We start from the raw sequence: 23,517 nt of genomic DNA on the forward strand, positions 1-23,517 counted from the left end.
AGGATGTAAGGTGGCGATCTAGATTAGACTCCACAGAAATAGGTAACCTTGTCGGCTTTCCCTTTCTTTAGGGTTTGGGCTGAGTTCTCCGTTCCGTAGACTAAGGTAAGATTCCCCTTTTTTGACCATGCGGTTTTTCACTTACAAAGTGGGCCAGCTTAGTAAATCTTGTTTCTCTGCTTTGTTTGCAGTCTAGTGTCGGTCCTGATGAGAATCCCTGCCAACTAAGGGATTCGAAACGCGTAGACCTTGTTTTTTCTACGGCCAATCTTGCAAAAAAACAGCATTAAGCTTCATCATTATGTACAGTAGTGGTTTGATGGCCTTTGTGTAAAGATTATTAATTGAAGATTTCTGTCGTATGTTGTATATTATTGTGAGTGCATGAGTAGTATGAGTAGTATGAATGTTGGCCTCATGGGTGAGTGTATGAATGAACACAGTGGTGTCTAAGTGTTTTCAATATTGTTATTTTCAAGTCAAGTTTTTTATGTTTTTTGTAATGAATATGTACTGTTTCAGTTAAAAATGTTTCTAAACGTGAACTAAAAAGATTTTTCACAGGATTAAATCCAACGAAACAATTGGTTGTCAGTGCCCTTGTTTTATTCAGGCCACGGGAATTGTAGGCAAATTTACACGCAGCATTGGCTTGTTTCTTGTTCTTTCATTATAATTGGTTTGGCCTTGCTGCCATACGAGCCAGAACCCCCTTTGGTTTTCTAGGTAGTCTAGCGGGTGCATACCCGCGAGGTTTGTTTGTTTTTTGTGAGGGTAAGTTGTCCTCCTCGAGGTATGTCCACTGGTTTGTGGGGACCGGATGTGTAGGTCTTCCTCGCACGCACCAAGGAGTCACGTTTCCTTTTATGTGAATTGTGTATTTGTACTTTCGTCTTGTCTGTCTAAAGTGTCTAAAATATGTCAGAACATGACACCCTGGCATACAGTGAAGAACATATATTGAAATTACTAAGCGACCCACCATTGTTTGCGTCAGCCGCATTAAGTTCTATAGCTAAAATCAATAATGAATCTGACAGACTCATAAGGCTCAAGAAAAAACAAATAAGGACTGATTTACATGGCCATTTTCTAATCGAGCACTTGAGAGCTGGAACCATCCCAGGAGGGCTGCAGATTCGCAACGTCCCTGTAATATTTACAGACGATCCAATATACAAAAAAGGATACAGTCTAATTGAAACGAAATGTAGTAGGGACCTCATGGTTCTCACAGTAGAAACGGCTCAAAGATTGTCCAAACATCAACTAGAGGAAATCGCAACTTTGGAAAGCGAAATTAAAACAAACCAACTCATTTCGGATGCTAAATCCCTTCTAGAAAAAGTCGATAAAGAAATTCTAGAGTTTAAAGACTATTCGGTAAACCAGAAGAGTAACAAATTCGAAAAGGACAAAAGAAATTTTTCTTTGGATAAAGTCTATCCTTATTTGCAGATTGACTTCTATTCACGACCGGAGTCGCGCAAATTTCTGCCCGAATACCAGGGCAGATCGAGAAACAACTTCATCACTTTTTCGGATACAACATCATCATCAAGTGGCAGTGACATAGATAATTCGAATAACCGTTCAGACTTCAACAGAAGAGGCAATTTACAACAAAACTATCAACATCAACCGCCTTTTTTAGGGAGAGGCCAACGGAAACCTCGAGGGAGATCCAGATACACAAACCAACCATGGGAGATGTCAACAAGACGTCAGAATTACAAAAACTAAATGTCTCACCAATCTTTAATCTATCAGAAAAAGTCTTAACAGATGCAGAACTTAGCATTTTGGAAATGGGACTATCCTTTGTACCAACTAAAGGGACCAATTTTGTACAACTTAAAACAGAGTTCATCGAATTCTGCCGCAAAATTCAGCTTAAAACCTTCTTTCTTGGAAACCCCATACAAGTAAGCACAGAGACAACTGGATTAAAGAAGAAATCAAAGTTCTGCCCTCCGTCGTCAAAAGTTCCCAAAGAGGTTATAATCTTCGAAAAAGTGATTCTTTCAGCAATAGCTGAAGTTGAAAAACACAAAAGGAAATATGTCAAACCGAATATTACCAAGGCTCAAAAAGAAGCATTACTCGACCTAAAAAGCGACCCTTCAATAATAATAAAACAAGCTGATAAGGGGGGATCCATCGTTGTATGGGCAACCGAACGATACACCACCGAAGTAAATAGACAACTTTCTAACCAATTCTGCTACAGGAGGATAACAAAAGATCCTACATGTGAATTACAGAATAAACTTTTTCACATACTACAACAAGGCTTTGATCAAGGCTTTTTGGGTAAAAAAGAATTTGAGTACCTAAAAAACATCCATCCACGCACCCCGGTCTTTTATGTACTCCCTAAAGTACACAAAGATCAACACCATCCACCTGGGAGACCAATTGTCTCCGGGTGCAAGTCACTAACAGAACCCATTTCAAAATTTGTGGACTTTTTCTTGAAACCTTTCATGCCAGAAGTAAAATCTTATCTGAAGGATACCACCGATTTCTTAATTAAATTGGAAACAATGGATTTCGAAGAAGACTCACAATTTTTAGTGACATTAGATGTTACATCATTGTACACGGAGATCCCGCAAGATGAAGGACTAGCAGTGATTAAAACATTCTTAGACAGCAGACCCAAACCTGAAAAAATCCCGACAGAGTTCATCATGGAGCTAGCCACGTTTGCTTTAAAGAACAACTATTTTTGCTTCAAAGAGGACTTTTATTTTCAAATCAAAGGCGTGGCGATGGGCTGTCCCTTCGCCCCTGAGCTAGCGGTCCTCTATATGTCCAAATACGAGGATAAATTTGTCCACAATAACAATCCATTTTCCGATTGTATCAGTAGCTGGGTCCGATACATCGACGATGTTTTCATGGTATGGTCAGGTGATGAGCAAAAGCTACAATCCTTTGTCAATTGGCTCAACAACAGGACTCCGGATATAAAATTCAGTATGAACTGTTCTAAAACCAAAATGCCTTTCCTGGACGTTGAGGTTTACCCTACTAATGGACGTCTAATGGCGACGTTATACAAGAAAGAAACTGACCGAAATCGAGCGCTACATTATTCCAGCAACCACCCACGTAGTCTAAGAGAGAACTTGCCCCATGGGCAATTCCTGCGAATCCGCAGGAATTGCTCATTCAAAGACGAATATTTTTTTAATGCAGAGAAGCTTAAGGCGAACCTTCTGGCTAGAGACTACCCGAAAAAACTTTTGAAAAGAGCCATAAAAAGAGCATGGTGGACACCACGAGAAACATTACTGGAAAGACGTGAAAAATCACAAACGGAGAGAATGGTTTGTGTCTCGACATTCAATCCAACATCAAATTGGTTTAAGAAAATTATTAATCAAAATTGGCATCTGATCAAGAACCTGGACAATACATTCAATGAGAGCCCGCTATTTGCATTTAGGAAAGACAAAAACATTGCCAACCATGTAGTGCGAGCCGCACTACCTAAGACTAAAAGCACCGACATAAGAAACATGTTGTGCTTACCGCCCATAAAAGGACATCACAGATGCGGAACATGTATATGCTGCGACTCAACCATTGAAGGAAATCTATTTGCCCACAATGGGATCTATTGGAAACATGAGAGTTTCTCCAATTGTAAATCTAAGTTCGTAGTCTATGGCATCAGCTGCCCATGCAATAAACTTTATATTGGCAAGACTAACCAGGAGATAAGGTTCCGAATCCAGCAACATAAATCTCGGATTCGCAAAAATGTTCCAAATGCACCGCTAGTGAATCATTGGGTGCTGCAAAAACATACTGAAATGGATTTCAAATGGTCAGTGATATCAAGAGTTGAACAAGACCAGAGAGGTGGAGACTTGGACACTAAACTACTCCAGAGAGAAGCCATGCTCATTATCAAATTTAACACGTCGGTAGACGGACTGAATGAACTCTCCGAGATATATAACTTATGAGTGGCATTTATTCAGTTACCGAGCAAAATCTCGTCCTCATACCACAGATGTGAAACACTTCAAACCATATGCGCAGTGGTTGCCCTACGTAGCAAGACATTTCACATTAACGATTTGACTGGATTTAGTCCAACCAGTGCTCTCCTCTTCGTTCTTTCACCACTGATATAATATACTCAAGTCATATGCGCAGTGTTGGCATAATGCAGCAAGACATTTGACGCTCACGTTTTGACTTGATTCAGTCCAACTAGCGCTCTTTACCAAACAAACGTGCTAGCTTTGGCGTTTCTGCCATTTGCAAACCTCTTTCAAACTACAGATTCTCCTAACACCTCCGGTCAGACTACGACTCCCAGAAGCCTTTCAATCACGCCCTTTGCGTATGGGTTAAAGATGCCCCAATAGGATTACAGGTACCTAACGGATGATTAACTCCCAGAAAAAAAGACACGGACAACGCCGGTTCTCCAGGTAACAGTTCCTCGCTTTCAAAATAGATTACACGAACACCGTAGGACTTTCCTGGCATTAGTAACCTGACGTAGCCCCTTCTTCTCCTTTAGAGACTTTGACTGTGGCATAATCTGCAAAACGGCCGGCTAAACCCACGCCGCGCTTGTTCCTGCTCCGGACATCAGACGACCGAGCAGTAGATCTTTCCTCCATTCCCCCCTCCCTTGGAGGTAAGCGCTCTGAGATCTTTTCAAAACATTTCAGGTCCACACATTGTTGGCGATAGGACGCGCCTTCATTTTATGTCGCTCTTGCTTTCAGATATCGTTCAGTTCCTATCAACGCTCGGAAAACCCCGTGGTTGTTTCTGATTGTAGACAGAATCACCTTCAGTTAACCAGACACCGTTCTACACACCCGTAAGCCTCTCTAATAATAACCAGACTACGTGTTTATGTCGTCTCTATGTCGTATGGGTGTGTATATTACTAAAAAGGATGTAAGGTGGCGATCTAGATTAGACTCCACAGAAATAGGTAACCTTGTCGGCTTTCCCTTTCTTTAGGGTTTGGGCTGAGTTCTCCGTTCCTTAGACTAAGGTAAGATTCCCCTTTTTTGACCATGCGGTTTTTCACTTACAAAGTGGGCCAGCTTAGTAAATCTTGTTTCTCTGCTTTGTTTGCAGTCTAGTGTCGGTCCTGATGAGAATCCCTGCCAACTAAGGGATTCGAAACGCGTAGACCTTGTTTTTTCTACGGCCAATCTTGCAAAAAAACAGCATTAAGCTTCATCATTATGTACAGTAGTGGTGTGATGGCCTTTGTGTAAAGATTATTAATTGAAGATTTCTGTCGTATGTTGTATATTATTGTGGGTGCATGAGTAGTATGAGTAGTATGAATGTTGGCCTCATGGGTGAGTGTATGAATGAACACAGTGGTGTCTAAGTGTTTTCAATATTGTCATTTTCAAGTCAAGTTTTTTATGTTTTTTGTAATGAATATGTACTGTTTCAGTTAAAAATGTTTCTAAACGTGAACTAAAAAGATTTTTCACAGGATTAAATCCAACGAAACAATTGGTTGTCAGTGCCCTTGTTTTATTCAGGCCACGGGAATGATAGTCAACATAGGCATTGCATCTTGCCAACTGAATCAGGTGGGTTGCCAACTATTTATATCACGATTCGCATTATAGTCTTGAACTAGCTTGACATTTGTATCCACTTCCCCCATATACTTGTTTTAATCAAGTATAAAATCTAACTTGTGAACTTCTGCCATTTGACCCCAAACCATGACTAGAGAAGTCCTGGAGCAGTGCCAGTGTTGTATAGTTCGCTGAACAGCCGCACTCTTTTATAAAAGCTATCTGCATAAAAGGTAATAACCTTTATGAAGGAGTGATTGTGTAAGCTCTTTCATAATCTTCTCACTCATTCCTAACATGGAAGGGCAACCTGCAAGATTTATTATGGAGTCCTTCCCTGTATATACTCTCAGGCTGTATACAGAGTCAATGGATCTCCTGCACAAGATGAACATCTTGATGCTGTAATGAGCTCATTTGTTTGGTATGTACTGCCTGAACACCAGCTGCTCTTTGTAGATGATCAACAACTCATTAATAGCTATATTCTTCGCAGATCTATGAATGTTCCATGCCATGATAAATTTGAAAAAAAACATTTGTGGTATCGATGCTCCTGGAGCAATGCTGCACAATTATCACTGAAATGCAGAATATGCTGCAGAATCAAAAACCTGTCACTGGCCAACACTGATGCAAATATGAGTGTTGCCCTAACCATATGAGTAGACTAGTAGGACTGTACCATTGGTTTGAGCCCAATTCCCAGACATTTTTCCAACACTCCAAATGAAGTGGGAGTTCACCAGTGTGCCCTAGAATGAGGTGCCAGAGTAACGCCATGCTGCCTTCAGAAACTGTTCAGCATGCACATTTGTTTGGTGCACAGTTTGCTCATGTCATCATCCAGAAAAAGGTGGAAGTAGTGAATAGGCAAAATAAATTGCAGTAGTAACTTTACATAAACATCTGCAGTGCATGGAAGAATTTGTGACTCAAATGAATTGGGGGGCTGCCAATTGAGCACTCTACCTATGCTCAGCACAGTACATGCCTGCCCTGCCAATTGGGCTACCCTGCCACTGTATCTCAGCCACAGAGAGACATCCATGAGCATGTTCCTCAGCATCACTGGAAAACGAGTCATCATCAAATGACACTCCACTGACTGAAAAATCACTTTCAGATACCACTCCATGATCCTCTCCCTCAGACGCTGTCTCAGTCCAAAACCCTGCCTCAGAGCTCTCCTTCATTATTTTAGTTAGGGTCTGGGCAGCAGTTATGAACCAAGACATCATCTCTATTAGCTGTCTAAAACCTTTCTCCTGAACTTTTTTCCTTTAGTCCTAGGGAGAATGCAGAGGTGTTCTCAGAAAAGAAGGACATGTTCATGTGTGTGTAATATGAGCTGAAAGAATGTGCAAGTGCAAATGAAACAATTCCAATAAACTAGCTTAATAAGAAGAAACATGCACTGATCTCTCTCCAGAATGAGATCCACAAAACGTCTACAAAGAAGCCAAAAAAGAAAAAAGGAAAAACTAGTACTTCAACTTGCAACACACACAATAAGTAAAAGTACATATTAAACATAATAATCTTTTGAACTGAAGGGAGCTACTTTGTGAGGATGTTCTCCTTGTGAAAGGACATAATTCCATCACTCACTCTGAAGCTAGCCAATAGTGAAGTGGTCTTGCCACTTGCCTCACCATGCACACTGTGGTGTGTGGAAGCAATCTATGAATTTCACACTAACAGATCAAGAGCTGTAGTGGGCCGACCCATTGAAAGATTCTTTGATGGCAGAAGTATAATGAGAATGTCATAATAATAAATCAATGGCTGAAGTGAGCTGGTTCCTTGCCCCAATGCCTATGGTGTGGTGGGTGGAAACATAATGTAAATGTCAAAATAACAGATCAGTGGATGAAGTGGGCAGACCCTTTTCCCATACCCTTTTAGGTGGTGGGTAAAAAGCATAATGTGATTGCCACAATAACAGATCACAGGTTGAAGTGGGCTGACCCCTTGCCACATGATGTATGATGTGGTGGGTGATAGCAAATTGTGAATGTCACGGTAATAGATCATAGTCTGAAAGGGGCTGATACCTTGCCCTACAGTGTATGGTGTCATGAGCAAAAGCAGAATGTGCATGACACAATAGCAGATCGATGACTAAAGCGGCCTGGCCCCCAGGGGTCAAACTCTGTGCAAGGGAGGGGCCGAGATCCCCAAACACTAAATTTTATCCCTGTAGAGACTTCAGAAAACTTTGGACACGCAAGCCAAAATCCTTTTATGAACAAATGTTTGTCAAACATTTACTCGCTCTCAGATTTCTTCTAGGGATATTATCTCCAGCCGCGATCCCCGCGCAGGAATGATAAAAAGTTTGTCAAGCATTTACTGCCTCTTCCACCTCTGCCAGGAATTTGATGTTCTTACATTAAGAGAAAATAGTATATAGCAACACTGTGGCAATCAAATCCAATCTTCATCTATTGAACCCAAACCAATCAAATCCCATCCCATCCCAATACCAACGCTGATTCCAAGCCTGATCCAAAATCCAAATCTAAACCACCATGAAGCAATGAGATTGCAAGCTCCTGGCAGCACAATAGTTAATCATCCAAAAAAAGGAATGCATTTATCCTCTTAAAGTGTTTTACATTTGGAATCTCCCTTAGTGACTTGGGGAGTGAGCTCCACATTTTCAGGCTAATTGTTCAGCCAACTTTACCTCTCAGACTTTCAGGTGCCTGCTGATGGAGGGGTTCTGTTTCTAGTGATACCAATCCACTGCTTCCATCAAATGCACTATTCCTCAATATTGCCAAAGTGCATGCTGAAAGACCAGTTCTCAGAAGGTGACCATAGCACCAGCACATAGTGTAGCGGATAAAGGATTGTATAAATGTTGTTCCATATATTCATCTGCATGCCTCCTGGTGCTGGGTATTTTTTATTATTTTTATCTTTTCAGAGATGTAATTGAAGTACCTAAGTACATGCTTCCACAATAGTTGATAGTTAATGTGTGCTCCAATGACTATGTTACCAGCCTTTGTCCTAGATAGTTCATCAAATTAGGGTTAGACTTTGGCTTGTGTATAGCTATAGTGCCACAATAGTTACTGTTAAATGTGTCCACACAATGTGCTTACAAACAAAGTACCTGTGGGCGTCTACTGAGGGCTTGAGCTCTGATGCTGTGCTTTGTTACACACCAGCGCAGTTCCTTGCTCCTTTCACCTCAGCGACTTCTTAAAGAAGGCAGGCATCTCTCAGGAGTTTGGGGGCAGCAGATGTTTATCTGGGGTTTGGGGAGGTCAGCAGAGAAAGCAGAAAATTACGGCACCATGATGGTGCAGAACGTCCTAGTCTTTAGCCCAATCCATTATGACCACCATTTCTATGTCTTGGGTATGTTTTAGTTCAAACTAAGATGGCAAATTTCACCCTGAGGTTCTCTCTTTCTCCTCCTTGTCAGGGAATATTATTTAAACCCTGAAGACAATCTGGTGTGTCTCAATGCTTTTGGGTTATTGTGTAGGTGAGTTTCCATGCCCTGGCTCTGTTTTTTGCTTTATTGATATTTTCCTAGTTATTTCATCTTGCCTAGTCCTGATCTCACCATGCCCATTCTCCTTATTTTTTGGATCTTGCCTTGTTTCTAGCCTGGTGTTTGTTCCAGTGGTGTGCTTTCATTATTGGCAATTCCTTGAGGAGCTTTTCTCTGCCACTCACTGTAGAAAAGCAGGATCTGCTCCATATGGTTACCCCCCCTTTTTGCTTGATGTCTCACTGTTTTTGACTAGTCTGAATGGGATCCTGCTAATCAGGACCCCAGTCTATCTGCTTTCTCCCTTAAATTAACATACCTGTACTTTGGTACACTCCAGATTGGATACTGGGGTACCCTTATCAGTCCCTAGTATATGGTACCTATGTACCCAGGGCATAGGTCTCCCAGAGGCCTCCCATGGGCTGAAGCATGTATTATGCCACCCATGAGAGGCCATGCAAAATGGAACTCTAGGTCTGCTACTGCAGCCTGTGTAAGATGGTGCTTGCACCACTTACTTTAGATATAGGTTCACTATATCTATTGGTCTCTACACGAAAAACGTATAACTCCTATAGCAGGCCTTAACAATCCTGAAGGCAGGGTGCTGGTTTTTATGTGAGAGGGCGCCCCTGCATGAGCAGAGCCTCTCTGCACCCTTCGGAGACTGTTCTCCAGGGTGTCTGTGACTCAGCCGGACATATAGGTAGGGAGGGAGGACCCTTTACAAGAATGCAGATAGACTTCATTGAAATGCCCCCAGTCAACAGATTGAGGTATGTCCTGGTGGTGGTCTGTTTGTTCTCCAGGTGGGTGGAGGCATATCCAACAAGAAGAAATGATGGGATAACAGTGGCCAAATTACTGTTAAGAGAGTTCATCCCAAGGTACGGGTTCCCAGTAACCATTGAATCAGACAGAGGAGGACATTTTTATAATGAAATCATGGGTCTAATTTGTTAGGCATTGAGTGTACAGCAGAGGCTACATTGTGCTTACCGACCAGAGGCTTCTGGTGTGGTTGAACAAATAAATGGTACCATCAAAAACAGAATTGGCAAAATGTGCTTAGCCACAGGAATGAAATGGCCCGATGTCTTGCCTCTAGTCCTGATGACCATTAGGTCTACTCCAGACAGAACGACAGGTTTGAGTCCACATGAAATTATCATGGGACGTGCAATGAGACATGCATATGTACCAGTCAACAAGTTGATGACAATAACTGATGACATGATTTTGGATTACTGTAAAGGCCTGGCTGACGCAGTTCATTCTGTGTTTCACCAAGTTGGAGAAGACGCCACCACACTTGAAAAGAAACCAGCCCATGATCTGAGCCCAGGGGACTGGGTAAGGATAAAAGTCCACAGAAGAAGGAATTGCCTGGTTCCAAGGTGGGGAAGGCCAAGACAAGTCATCTTGACCACAACGACTGCTGTGAAATGTGCTGGTGTGAAAAATTGGATACATGCAAGTCACACACTGAGAGTTCCAAATCCAAGAGATGGTACGGGAAAATAATGCTTTGAAGAATCAGATTCCAGTGATGATGCAGACAGTGAGGCAGTAAGAAGGAACAAGAATCCTGAAAGTGGGGAAAGTGAGACAAGGGAAATTTTCATCCCACCAGAAGAGGTTCTGAAGAGAACAGTGCAAACTGCAGAAGCAAGTTCAGACTCAGAAGAATTACCCGAGGTTCCAATTGACAGTGACCAACACAAAAAGAAAGAAAGAAAAGAAAAGAACATTCCAACAGAAGAGACACCTGAATTACATGGGGAAATTTGACAAGTTCCACCTGAGATAAATATTGAAGAAAAAGGGACAGACAAAGACAGTGAGGGACAGATTGCGGAAAAACCCCGAGGAGGTGTAGGGAACATCAACAACAAGCTAGGTGAAGGGACAAGTAGACAGCAAGAAGATTGCGTGTCGGAGACCCAAGGAGGGACAGAAGTAGGGAAATCTCAATTGGTGGAAAAAGAGACTGTTGGAGAAAAGGAAGTTGTTGGGGAAAAGAAAACTGTTAATGAACAAGAGGCAACTGAGACAGAGTCTGATGAAAGTGATGCTGAGATACATGGAGGACGAGTTCTGAGAAAGAGAACTTGGCTTGTAGAAAGAAACAATAAAGAGGGAAAACAAAAGAGAAATGCTAAAGGTGATCTCTGGTCAAATAAGATAAAGAGACTAAGGTACAGACTGACACGAGTTAACTCTTCGAAAGCTGAACAAGTGAACGAAGTGTCAAGTCAAAATCCAACCAAAGAAGAAGAAACAAAGATACCTGAGAGAACTAAAAGAATAAGGAAACCAAACCAGAGGTACAAGTCACCGGAATGGACGTATGTGGCACTGCCTGAACAAGGAGAAGAGGCGGACAGCCAAGGAAGTCCAGAGGAGGCTTTACTGAAGAAGAAGCTGTGGGAATCCTGAGAGTTATCTTGTCCGACATTGGAGAAGAGACGGATGTTCAGGACCCGATACAGTTTGATGATGATGAAGAGACAGTGAAAAGTGATGAAAATCCAAATTGAGTAAATCCAAGGAAAATCACTTGAAGAAGAGAAGAAAAAGAAATACTAAAAATTAGTAGATTGTAATAATCTGTTGGGTACTGGCTGCCCTTAAAAGTTCGGTAGAAGAGTAGAAGAGGCTAAGTCAAAAGACACGGTCAAATTAACAAAATGGCTAACACTGAGAATAAAAGTAGATGTACCTTTCTGAAAAGATGGTGTAAAATGTGCTGCTGCTGTACAGGTTTATTAATGTTGCTTTGGAGCGTGCTTGCTCTACTGATTTCATTTAGAGTCACTATAGACACTTTAGAAGGTCATACTGAGAACAAAACTAATATAGGGAAAAGTTCACAGAAAATAGTACCGACTAGAACTAGCAATATACATATACATAAGGATAGGTCAATTAATGATTTTTCTAGCAATTTTTTTTCTAAATTGTTGTATGAGTACGTAAAGACAATGGAAGTAAGGGATTGCTACGTTTGCATGAAATTACCTGCCTCTGTTTCGGAAGGAGTGACTTATCATCATCTTCCGGCTACGTATGGAATTTCCTGTAGTGTGCTGATTAGTATATTTTATCAGTTAGGGAAATTAGATTATAATATGTCTAATGTAGATAATATTCTTGCGCAGTTGCCTATGAATAAAGCACTGAATCCTGCAAAGGCAGCTAACACTTTAGGTGAGATTTTTTTAGAAACCAAAGAATTAACCTTAGAATATATTTTTAGAAATAATTTAACTTGCATTTTGAAAGGAGAAGAGAAGAATTTTCTAGACATGGTTGAGAGAAGAAGATTGAACATGCACAAGAAAGCACAAGGGCATAAAATGAGTGACACAATGTGGGATATTGAGAAAGAAAAGGAGTTGAAAAATGGAGCCAGTCCAACTATGGCTATAGATGCCCCACAGAAAGGTAAACTGTGCATTACCAGGAAGAGATCCCAGTATGATTATTATTTCATAGGGACGAGTGAGTGCCATGATACATACTTTATTGCAACCGGATGGGGATTTAGAGGAGGAGAAGATCCAGTTTTCCCGGGAGTGTATTATATTTGTGGGAACAAGGCATATTACCGTTTGCCTGACCATTGGTTTGGTACATGTTATGTTGGCCTGGTCTTTCCAAAGATTTTTCACATGGATAGAGTAGATGATGCTGAACAAACTAATTTATTAACACGCTATAGAAGAGAAACATGGACAGAAATTGTAGGAGATATTTTTGGAGCTTTAATTCCAGCAGTGGGAATTTCTTTAAATGCATTTGGCATTCGTAAGCTGTCAACTGTGGTGGATCGCTTGTCAACAAGCACCGCTGGAGGCTTTCTTTTGGTTAATACAGAAATGGTTGCTTTGCGTGCTATGGCGTTGCAAAATCGACTTGCCCTTGACATTCTTTTGGCAAAAGAGGGTGGAGTCTGTGGAATGCTGAAAGTTCAACATTGTTGTACTTACATTCCTGACTAAAGTAAAGATCTAAAGGTCTATATCAAAAATATTACTGATTTTCATGAAGAATTAGTACCACTGGAAGCTGAAAGTATCTGGACTAGAATGGCTAATAAGATGATTGCTATTAAGAATTTTGTAGCTAAAATAGGTAGTACCATTTTTGGTAAGATATTATTTCCATTAACATGTGTAATTGCTGCATTATTGATCCTTAGATTAGGATGTATGTGTTGTAGATATAGAAGAAATAAAAAGAAAATCACAAAAGAAAATGTTAAAAGGAGACAAAAGAAACCAGAAAGAGATCCACAAGAAATAGAATTAGAAGAGCTAAGAGAAAGCATGTATATAGAAACTAAAAAGGAAGATGAGATGGAAACAAGGGTTTAGGAAAAAAATGAACAAGAAGATATTTTGAATTCTTCCAAAAGGGGAAACTAAATTGATTTTTGGGGTTTTGATTTTTGTGGTGATTAGATATCACCAAAGGGGGGGTTGATGGAGCAGGGTTTTTACTTTAAAAACCGAATACCTGTTTCATTTTCGCATGTTATAACTAAAAGTACTACTGATTAATTATTAATTATTAAAAGTTTGTCAAATTTTGTCTAACCAACCTTATTAACAAGAGAATTACACGTGGGAATGCTATTGCATGGCTAAAATAATAAGTGAACTAAGTTAGTGAGCAAACTGACAGAAATCGATGTTGCTTATGTGATGGTTTTGGGTTTGCACTTAAATTAATATGCATTAATGGCTTTTGATGTTGCAAATGGCTAGATAAATACATACACATAAGGGTATTAGCAGGGGTATAACACTGTTTAATCATTTCCGTGCAGTAATTCTGTTTTATGTTTATTTTTACTTAAGTTGACTAATGTGGCCTACTACAAGATGGCTACCACCCGCAGCCTGCATTTGAGTTGATGGAAACTTTTGCAAGGAAGCTTCGCGCTGCCTGTGACCTTGCCCACTCGACAAAACTGAAAAGCCATGATCATGATGACAAATCCGGGATGGTTGCCAAGAGCCCCTGAACATGAAGATTGTTACAAAAAGTGAAAACTGAACTTATGAACTGTTGATCCCACCATTGGGATACAAATTATCTTATAAAACATCCGTGGATGTATCGAATTAGTCATGAACATTCAATTTTCCTATTCATTATTTGGGACAATCTAAGTGTGAGAAAATCTCGCACAGTAGCGTAAATGTACCAAGATGACATTATTTCCACCATTCATCCGTTCTGAATAATAAATTGTAACTTTACAGAATGTAAATTTTAGTATAAATATTAGTAGGCTAGAGAGGTCTAGCGCCACTTCTTCCCGAGCTGATGATCCGAGGTCCCTATGCTGACGGAGAGGACGATGACTCTAATTGACGGCAGGAAACTCTAATTCTTCTACAGAGGACCGGTTCTGACTTAGGATCTGACATTTAGACAGAATAGGTAAATATGGGAGAAATGAATTTGCATTTAATTGGCTTTTCTTACAATTTTAGATAAGCAAATAATTCTGTTTGAATCTCTGTGTCGGGTGATTATTTCTGGTCATGTTTATTGAAATTATTTGTGTATTCTTTGAAATGTTTTGCTAGATTTAAAAGCAACTAAGTAGATGCCATTGACCTCAAAGTACAGGCAGATCAGATAGGTATTAAAAAGGTGTGTTTCCCCTTATACATGGCACGGATAAGAGTGGTAGGATGAATGTTGGTGTAATGGGCCCCACCAGCATGTGATGTGTGTGTGCGTGTGTGACTGTGAGACCGCTCCGTCTGTGGAAGTAGAGGGGATTCGGAAGCTCTGATCTGCACCATCACCTCCCCGCTAAGTAAGGAATTGACGCATCACCTTCCCTGACAGTAAGGAACCAACGCTTCACCTCCCCTGCAATGCAGTAAGGAACCGATGCATCACATCCCCTGGCATTAAAGAACCAGCACATCACCTCCCCTGAGAGTAAGGACCTGATGCATTGCTTTGCTTTTCCGGTGCCTCACCTCCCAAGTGCCTGTTTTTGACTTTGATTTTGACACATATCAGGTACTTTGTGATACAAATGGTTCAGCAAAAGTTTCCTGTGGTCTGAACTATTTTGAACCTTTTAAAAGTGATGTTTTGATTTGTGAATGTTGGAGTTTTTTGTTTTGGTCTTTTTTTATTTAGATAAATATTGGTTACTTTTCTAAACTTATGTGGTGTCGTTTTGTAGTGTTTTCACTGTGCTACTTTATTGTATTGTATTGTATTGTATTGTGATTGCATTTATATAGCGCTACTACCCCTGATGAGGCATCAAAGCAATTTTTGGCCAAATAGCACTCTTCTTTGGAACCCATAAAGGATTAGTGTTGAATTAGTAAAATTATATTGGACGGGTGGATGTTTGACCCTCTTTCGGAGATACGGAATCTGGTATCTTCACTACATTACAGTTGCCTTATATGTTGAACGATTCTTTGATATAGATCGTTTTTACTTTTTGCCATAACCGGATGTGGGTTCTTCAATCTAATACTTGGCCATTCCGATTCTGTAGTTGTTTATCAGACACGAATATGTACCTCTAACCTTGATACTCTGGATATCTGTAACTGTGAGGGAACCGTAAGACGATGAATAGGACGTGAAGACATCTCTCACTCCATAGCTATTTTTGCCCTGAAGAAGTCCTTTGGTGGACGAAACGCGTCGGCTGTTCTGGCTGTTTTGGAAAATTGTTGTTTTAATTGTAAAAGTTACTGTATAATAAAGAAGAATCCTTTGAGAAAACGAAAAACAACCCAAGAACTCGGACTTTATTTAATTTACATCGTTTAAGTGGTGCATTTGGTTTTGTTTTTGTACATGTTTTTTCCAGTCATTGGAACGACATTGTGCTGGCGGGTGTCTACCAAATTTGCACACTTGGGGTGATTGGATCATATCACCAATACTTATATTGAGTAATTTTAAATCCGGTGCTGCTCTAGAGGGCTACCGCTAGCATTGTGTTTAGTTGTTTATATATGAAAGTAATTTGAGTGATATGTTAGTCAGTTATTTGGATTCAGAAGGATAGTGGAGGGATAGACAAGGGAAAAAGGTTTGCATTTATTTAGCTCTTGTTACCCCTGATGGGAAGTAAGTATATGTAGATTAAAGATGCATTACATAAATTCTGGCTTTCAAGTGTTGTTGTACTTAAACATTTATTTTATTAATTTGTTTTAAAACATAATTATTCTACATGTTTAGACAAAGCAATACACATATATAGGTACATATCTATAGTCCAAATAAATGCTTATATACAGAGGTACATGCTGTATATTTCTGTTTGCGTATGGTGCTTATGTGGGGAGGAGCCAATTCTTGATTAGTTGTCTGAAGATAAGGTGGCTGTCCATGGATCTTATGTTGCAGGGAAAAGTTCCATAGATTGGCTGCTTGAGCAGAGAAGGATGTGCCACCCATTTATTTTTCTTGTATCTTGGTATTTTGTGGTGAGGTGCCACTCTAGAGCGGAGGTTCCTTTGTTGAATGTGATTGGGGATTTTATTCCTGATGAAGAGCGGTCCAGTTCCATGGATCACTTTGTGGGTGATACAAAGCAGCTTTAATGTGGATCTTCTGGCAATCAGTAACCAATGCAAGGCTTTCAAGGCAGGGAAAATGTGGTCTCGTGGTTTGATATGTAAGGGTAGTCTGGCAGCCAAGTTCTGAATCTGTTGTAGTCTTTTCATGGTTGTTAAAGGTGATCTGTGGTAGAGGCTATTAGCGTAGTCGAGCTTGGACAGAACAAGTGAGATGGTAGCTTGAACCTTGTTTGGAAATCCCAAATAGGGAAAGATTTGTCCCAGAGTTTTTATAGTAACAAAGCTTGATCCTGCTAGTTTGTCCACTTGGGCATTCATCGATAGCTTGGAGTCAATGGTCATTTCGAGGTTTCTTACTTCCTTCTATACTTTAGGCGGTAATCCCAGTTCATCAGGCCAGGCGGCGAGTGAGCCATATTGTTTCCAATCACAACACATGAGTATTTCTGTTTGGAAACATTCAATTTGACATGGCTCCACGTCATCTATTGATCCATGGATCTGAGACAACTGAAAATTGGTGAGTTTCCAATGTCTTTGGGGCATTCCAGTTGAAGGAGTATTTGCGTGTCAACTGCATAGTTATAGAACATGAGGTGAAATTGATTGATGAGTACCGGTAATGACTTCATGTATATGTTGAAAAGCACGGGTGAGATTATAGAGCCTTGAGGGACCCCTGCTTTTGTGGAGTATGGTTTGGATGGAAAGGTGGGGTATGGATGACATTAGTTCTGATGAGAATGTAGAATGCGACTCAGTCTAGAGCAGTCCCCTCTATGCCGGCTTCGTAGAGTCTTTGTATCAGAGTGTTATGGTCATCCATGTCAAAGACAGCCGATAGGTCCAAGAGAAGTAGCTCAGCTACCCCATTGCGGTCAACTGTATTCTTCAGGTCATCCCAGATGGCCAGGAAGGCAGATTCTGTGCCTCTTCCCAGACTGAATCCCGTTTGGAAGTTTGGCATTGTCTTCAATGAATTGTGACATCTGGGCAAACGGTGCTTTTTCTATAAGTTTGCCCCAGAAAGGTCCATTTGCAGTGAGTCCAAGTTTGTTTTCTTCAGTAATCGACGTATGTATGAGTTTTTGAGTTCTTCGTTGATGATTCTCCTTACTGGAGTGACAGCAGAGGTTGTTAGAAGAATTGTCTTGAAAGTTTGCGGTGAACACGGGGCAGAAGGGCTGCTGGCAGGCCTGCTTGCTTTGACCAGGTCCATAAATTAATCATGTGAAATGTTGTGTAAGGCTGGGTCAGAGTAGTCTTGGATTGTTGTTTTGGAAAAGGGTCAGCAATGGTGCATTTTCTTTGTTTTAAGTATGAGTCCAACATGTCAGCTGTGTCCTTGTAATGATTTGCCAGTGGCTTGTTTTTTTTTGTTCTGTTGTGTGGTTTTGAGGGGTATCGGGATATCAAAAGCCTACTGTAGCTTTACACATTGCCTCTGAGATAAGCCTGACTGCTTGTGCCAATTTACCAAGGGGGTAAGCAGTGATTACCTTAACTGTTTGACTCTCTTACCCTGACTAGAACACGGATCCCTACTTGGACAGGGTGCAAACCACTACTAACTAGAGAGCCCCATTCCTAACAACCTTGAACATGAGTGATCTCCACCTTCAGGTTAAGCAAAGAATGAAACTACGACTGTGTCAAATATTAAAAAGCTTTCAAAGATACAAAAAATGTGTCCAGCTTCCTTTTTGCAGTTTACAAACATTTTGAAATGAATTATCATAATACAGTTATGTTGGTACATGATGAGAACATATTTTCTAAGCTAGATAGAAACACAAACTAAAGCACAATCATTTTAATTTGTGTCATGTACATAAAGGGAATATCACTGCAATTTATTATCTCCCTTACCGTTTTATACCCTGGTCTAAATCTGACACTTATCGGTCCATTAGGATGTAGGGCAGTGGGACCACCGCCGCGCTGGCAGTGCGAAAAAATGCCTTTTTCCGCCCGCTAGCAGCGGACATCACATCCACCATATTAGTATGGTCAAACATAGGCCAATTCCGGACCGCCGCGTTGCGACGCGCACCGCTATCAAAGTGCGCCCGCCACCGCAGCAGTGGGAGCCAATGGAGACCCTCCGCTGTGTGAAATGATGTTCACCCCGGTCCACAAAGTAGGATGGCTCAAGCAAGCAGACGCACCGCAGCAGAGACACCGCCCAACCAGAGACGGGGGAAACTCGACAGCGGAGCGCAAAACCAGAGTCCCGGTCCACACCACCCGGACACGACCGCAATGGACCCAGCTCTACAAGTTTTTCCGGTGCTCTACCTGCTACATCACCACAGGTACGCAATAACACAACACACAACACACAACCCACGGCCTGACACAGGGTCCAAATCCATACCAGATACCCTAGGGGGGATAGGGACACATCCCCAAGGGCACCCACACATCACACACCTGCCACAAATTCACCCCGCTGCATCCTGGACATACAGCTACCGCCACCATGCAGCAATGTCCCGGTCACATCACCGCAGCGGCGAACACAAGCAAATACATGTGCAATGCAGAAGGCAGGGCCAGTGACAGGCATGGGCAGGGCACAAAGACCATAGGGCCACACCCACACACTAGCACACGCCATGTAGGCACATGCCATGTGCCCCCCTGTGCACCCCATGCACAACAACAAGCCAGGGCAATACATACCCTGCACCATACAACCAACAATCATGGAGACACATAATGCAGGAGTGGCTGCAGAGGAACACACAACACACAGCACAGTAGCACAGGGCCAGGGAAACACACACTACACCACACTCAGGGAAAAAGCAATGAGGACAAGCAACAAATGAACACACGCAAGGAAGCAACATCCAAATGGACACACAGCCTGTGCAGTCACACATACATATCACAGACTGACACACATACATACACACCCCTCATGCCAACAGCAATGGAGCACAACAAATAGGGAAACCAAAGTGGGCTGCACACAAATGGAAGGCCATGGAGACACACAACAAGCATGTGTACATCACATCGACACAAGGAACAGAGCACAACACCCACATACCATCAAAGCACACATGGCTGGCACAGAGAGTGAAATCAAACCACAGACAGCTCAGTGCAACCACACAGGGAGACAGCAAGGAAAACCATGTATACGCAAAAGGATGAAAGGATGAAAGCAGCACTACACACAGGGATCATCTACATACCTCAGGACTGACAAACACCAGTAAGAATCTACACACATACCCCCCTCACACCAGCAGCATACAACACCAGTGCCAAACACACTGAAGGCTGCCAATACTTGACAGGCAATACACACACAAACAACCACACACCCTGGGCTCAGCCACAAACATCACACACACACAGGGATGCCACCACAAATGTGGAAACAAATACAACAGACAAACACATCACCCAACTGAAACACACACAGAGCCACAACAACAACAACAGACATGCCCTGTGCAGCTAAACTGGGGAAAGGCAATGGGAGCACAGACACAACAGGAGTGCAAAACCTCATCACCCAGGAACAATGCACAGACAACATTCCACAACACACACAAGAAGTGCACCATCACAGAACAACACAGCCACAGCAAACAAACAACAGATGCACAGGCAGAACAATCACATAGCAATCATAGCATGACATTAGGGGATGCACATCAGGCAAACACAAGGCAACATACACACAGCACAGCAAGCACAACAAGCTGTGTGTGCACACCAAGCATACCAGACACACACAGACATCAGTGACAGAACAGCAACCCACACAACACCATACAGCACAGCACAAAGACAACAGCACACCCAGGAAGTGAAGCAATAACACAAACAACACACATATATCCAACACAACACCCAATAGATGCACAAGTCTGGGACGCAAAGGTGGAAACAACTTGACCACAGGACTGGGCAGCACACACAGTTGAACTGCATAGCAGCAACTGTGACTGACAAACAGCACCAGTAAATTACACATGACCCATTGGGGAAATGCACTGAGTGACACATTGACCCTGGACAAAGAACTGCACCACAAAGCACAGTGGCACAAATGAAGTCATGGGGAGGCACACACACATACAAACCAAGGGGACAGCTCACACCAAAGTGAAGTGTACTGCATGTTAATAGGGGACATGGCAGGAGTGTACCATACACAAGGAGAGGGAGTGCAGACCCACAATGGGTAGGCAGCAGAAGCACAGATAGGGGGTGGCATGACAACACACACAACATGCCACACTGGAGGCAAGAAGGCACCATAGGACAGCAAGGCATGAGAAAACACAACCACAATGGCAGTGGGGAGCAGCAGGTCTGCACAGACCCCTCAAACAGCCACCAGACACAGGGATGTGCAACAAAACACAACACTGAATTGCCAGTAACACCCTCTGCATACTAACAAGTGACAAAAACAACAAGTAGGAGTCAGACAGAATTGCAAGGACACACCAACACACTGCACAGTGCACAACATACAACTCACACATGGGCATACAACCATATCCACAGGGATGAACAATCAAAACAACAGGCACACACCTTCTGGGTGACACATGTGTGTAGTTGACATTGCTGAGGCATGCACACATCAACACTCCCCACAACCTCACCTCCTTCACACTGCACAATACCTGGTCATCCAAGAGCACACATGGAAAGTAAGCCATGGGACTAGGATGACTGGCCATCACAAGACGACCACACACATACACCACTGGGCACACATATAGGAAGAACACACACATGATGACCGTGGGCAGCCTGCCTGAAATACTGTGTGCAGAAACCCACCCCGTGCTGGCAGTGCCCCCCAACCTGACATGTGTACAATAGAGCCAACATGAACTAATCAAGTAAATGACTACTGCTAAACATTCAAAATTGACACCATTGCCACCACAAGTATCTGGGCCAAGAAGAACTGAAGCCCCTGTCACCCCTGAAAAAAAGAGAGCAAATGAGCCCACACATTGACCATGTGGAAGTGCCACACAGACCATGTGGCACAGTAAACCATTTACACACAGCAAAAGAACTGTATTTAGTAAGGACACTGACAAAATAGACAACTGGAGCAACTGTTTTTATTCACAAATTGCACAGATAGGCACCATTAGAAGAGAAGAGTAAGGCACAAAATGCAGAGCATGTCCATGAGAAGCTGCACAGGCAAGGGCAAAACAGCAGTGAACAACAATGTTAGTGGCCAGGGCAGGGTGTAGAGTATGTCCATGAGAAGCTGCACAGGTAAGGGCAAAACAGCAGTGAACAACAAGGCCAGTGGCCAGGGCTGGGTGCAGAGTATGTCCATGAGACGCTTCACAGGCAAGGGTCCAACACAGCAGTGAACAACAATGCCAGTGGCCAGGGCAGTGTGCAGAGTATGTCCATGAGGAGCTGCACAGGCAAGGGCAAAACAGCAGTGAACAACAAGGCCAGTGGCCAGGGCAGGGTGCAGAGTATGTCCATGAGAAGCTGCACAGGCAAGGGTCCAACACAGCAGTAAACAACAAGGCCAGTGGTCAGGGCAGGGTGCAAAGTATTACCATGAGAAGCTGCACAGGCAAGGGTCCAACACAGTAGTGAACAACAAGGCCAGTGGCCAGGGCAGGGTGCAGAGTATGTCCATGAGAAGCTGCACAGGCAAAGGTTCAACACAGCAGTGAACAACAAGGCCAGTGGCCAGGGCAGGGTGCAGAGTATGTCCATGAGAAGCTGCACAGGCAAGGGTCCAACACAGCAGTGAACAACACAACAAGGCCATTGGCCAGGGCAGGGTGCAGAGTATGTCCATAAGAAGCTGCACAGGCAAGGGTCCAACACAGCAGTGAACAACAAGGCCAGTGGCTAGGGCAGAGTGCAGAGTATGTCCATGAGAAGCTGCACAGGCAAGGGCAAAACAGCAGTGAACAACAAGGCCAGTGGCCAGGGCAGGGTGCAGAGTATGTCCATGAGAAGCTGCACAGGCAAGGGTCCAACACAGCAGTGAGCAACAAGACCAGTTGCCAGGGCAGTATGCAGAGCATGTCCATGAGAAGCTGCACAGGGAATGTGTGTGACTCTACCTTTCCATGGCCAGCAACACAGTCAGGGGGCAACAATGTGCAGTACAGACTCTCCTGTGTGAGACACAGGTGTGTGAGGGTGACTACCACTCAGACTTGGCTGTCAGGCAGACTGGGAGCTGTCTGTGCCTCAGGGACTGTCGGGGCACTTAAAGGGGGATAGAGCGGAACAGCTGAGGTAGAGCGATCAGTGTCTTGGAAGGGTGGAGGGCTGCTTGGACCAGGTGGTGTAGTGGCACATGGAGGTGGAGTCATGCAGACAGGAGTCACGGTGTGGCTGGGAGATTGTGGAGGGGTGCCCTTCCACTTCTTGGGGATCCTAAATGGCTTTACTGACTGTGGATCAATGGGAAGTGGTGTGGGCACAACAGGCACACTCACCACCACTGCTGCAGCGGTGCAGGCGCTGGCAGCCCCTCTGGTGATGTGCTGGACCCAGCGGAACGCTTTGCCTTGCTTCGCCTCTGCCCCCCCTTCCCCTGTTTACTAGGTGTCACCCCTACAGTCACCTCCGGCCCCTGCTTCACTGGGCTTGGAATGGGAGTCGAGGTGGTTGGTAATACTGCCTTTGAGCCCTTCTGAGGTGTACCCTTGGCATGCACCACATCCTTAGTGGGCACAGACACTGTACAATTATCTTTGCGCGATGCCTTAGGGACAGGAGAGTACTTGGATGGGGATGCCAATGAGGCATGTGTGCCTGAGGTCTGCTGCTTTGCTAATTGTCCCCTAGTGAT

Source organism: Triturus cristatus, chromosome 6, assembly GCF_964204655.1.
Source record: "Triturus cristatus chromosome 6, aTriCri1.1, whole genome shotgun sequence".
NCBI classification, from domain to species: Eukaryota; Metazoa; Chordata; class Amphibia; order Caudata; family Salamandridae; genus Triturus; species Triturus cristatus.